This window comes from Gymnogyps californianus, unplaced genomic scaffold (genome assembly GCF_018139145.2).
Source record: "Gymnogyps californianus isolate 813 unplaced genomic scaffold, ASM1813914v2 HiC_scaffold_351, whole genome shotgun sequence".
Lineage (NCBI taxonomy): Eukaryota > Metazoa > Chordata > Aves > Accipitriformes > Cathartidae > Gymnogyps > Gymnogyps californianus.
In genome coordinates, this window is record NW_026114237.1 from 5,363 (window position 1) to 8,043 (window position 2,681).

Here is a 2,681-nt window from a genome sequence, read left to right on the forward strand (position 1 = left end):
TGATGGTGTTTGGCCACGGCCAACAGATGGGTCTGACTGGGTATTTTCCACCGCGCTGGTGTACTCGCTCCCTGACAGCCAAACAAGCCTCGCTGTAGCAGCGTGCAGAGTTGTGCCCATGAGTACAGCCCCAGGCAGCTTGTGATGAGAGCTTTCCTCCTCCTCACCTGCTTCTGCAACTCAGCTACTCGACGACTGCAGCGCGTGTGAGACTCCTCCTGTGAAGAAAACGCAAGGATTTGGTTTTGGCCTCCAGTCTGGCCAGGGCCATGTCTATATTCGACTGCCGTTAGGTCTATACCGGGGGGCTGCTGCCACCGGATTTGCCCTTGTTCCTCTGTATGGCCAGAGCCTCCTCCCACGAGTAAGAGTCTGTTCTCACCTGTCGAGAAGCAGGCACCTTGTGCTGGTCGGAGAGAGAAAATCCGCACGCATCTGGCAGCGACCGACCACTACAGTATCTCTTCAGTCTCCTCCGTTCACGTTCCACCTGCACGTTGGATAGGAGAAAGGGTCACAGAAACCTGCCACCAAACAAGGAGCAAAAGGACCTCTGGACATCACGGCAAGGAGGTGTCTGCTCAGAGACCGTAAGTGCACCAGAGAACGCGGGGGCCAAAAGCACTCCAAGTAGACTACGAGAAAGAGCGAGAGGAAGCAGATCCTGACACAAGAGTGTCCGATGTGTGCGTATGGGGCCACTGGGGCAAGAAGGGTGGTACCTGGAGTGAATGTGCATTTGTGAAGGCAGTGGGGTGCCAGGAGAGAGAGAAAATACGGACGTGTGTGTCCACAGGGGAGGTGGGAGAGGGAAGGAAACAAGCAGAGGACTCCAGAGCGCTGTCTGTGGAAAGGGGTTGTGTTCCAGAGGACCGTGAGGCTTTGCAGAGGCAGTGAAAGCCTGGTTACCTGCTCAAGAGTCCTCCTGAGCTCAGCATTGAGTTGCTTCCAGCTCAGTCTTCTCAACTTCCAGCCTTGCAACTGCTCGCTGCAGATGTTCCAGCCGCTGCGACAGGAGTCCTCTTCTCCGAGAGCCACGAGAGCTGCTCCCTTCTGCAGTAGCCTGCTGGGCATACAGAGAGGAGAATTGTGTGAGCTGGTGCCCCAGAAAGGTTAGAAGGGCCACAATCAACAAGTCAGGGAGAGTACATCCTGAATGGCGCAAATGAAGCCTTTAACCTGATCAGGCAGCAGTACGGAACTCCGTTAGGTTTTAATACAAGCGCGGAAAAGCTGTACCTCAGAAATCTAAATCTCTGAAAGCATCCTCTAAGCACCATCAGGGCTGCTCTTCAGCCATCGCTACAAAATTGTACTTAGTGGTCAACTGTGCCCTGTCCTTTCCATGCCAATCCTAACCATGACACGTTGGCTAAGCTTGCCTAGACAGGAGAGAACCAATTACCCGTCCCCAGCTTTTGGACCGGAGTGAATTTTAACAGCAAGCGCTGTAGTACTTTCAGTGGTTCTGGGCTTGACAGAAAACGTTCTAGCAGGTGAATGGCCTCTGGCAGAGCTCTAACAGACAGGCAAGCCTGCTGGCTGCAATCACGGTTTCTTCCATGGCCAGCAGGTCATGGATCTATGGGAATATACATTCCCATATCTTTATAGGAAACAGCTTTAGAACCCTTTATAGACATTTGAGTTGACTGATGATCAGTCACAGTGCCTACCTGATGATGAAACCGGTCCGTGTCCCTCTCTGAAACCAACTCTGCAGGACGGCTACTTCTTCCCTCAACGTGCCATTGGCCATTTCACTCTTGGTAAGGGCGAGAGGTCAGTGCTTGTGCCTTCTCTTTCCATTCCATTTCCCCGCTTTCAGTCTGCTTCAAAATAGCAATCGCACGCTCCAATTCTTCCCCCTTTGCCTTCCGCTCATCTTCCAGTTGTTGGGTTAGCTCCTTCTGCCTTTGCAAGAGACGGTCTCTCTTCCTGGAGAACTCTCTTCTTCTCTGCTTCCTCTTCCTCCCATTTTCGGAGTTTCTGGATTTGTTTCTGTAGGGGTCTCCCCTCCATCCCTTCCATCGCAAAGCCGATGTTATTTGTTTCAGGAGTTCACTCTGCCTCCTAAGCTCTTGTTCTCTCCCTGCCAGAGTCTTCTCTAAATACCCCGCTCTGTCTCTCTGGTACTTTGATCTCTTCATCCTTCTTTGTCAGCGTCTGCTGAACGTGCCGGAGATCTTCCCGAAGAGCTCTTCTTTCCTCGTCTAACTCTTCTTGCTCACCTTGAGCCTTGGTCTCTTGTTCCCTCTCGTGCAAGGCTGCTTCTAGGAGCTTCTCTTGCTCTCTCTGATGTCTAACCTCTTCATTCTTCTTGGTTAGCCTGAGCTGGAGATTCTGCAAGGTCTTCAGGGATCTGATCTCCTGGTCTCTCTCTTCCAGGTCTTTGCTCATTTTGCTGGCAGCAATCCTTTGTTCTTCTCGCTGCTTCTCCAGCTCCTGTATCTGTTCTTGCTGGGATTCAATCTTCTGGTTTTTCTCTGTTACGTCCTTAATAACCTGATCCAGAGCAGTTTTGTGCATTTCTTTCTGCTCTTCCAGCACTCTCATCTGTTCCTGGTACACCTTCATTTCTCCCTCCCTCTCTGACAGGATGGCAGTCACATGAGTGAGATTCTCCTGCAAAGCTTTTCCCTGTGCTGCCTCTTTCTGGAGCACCTGGATTTTCTCCCGCT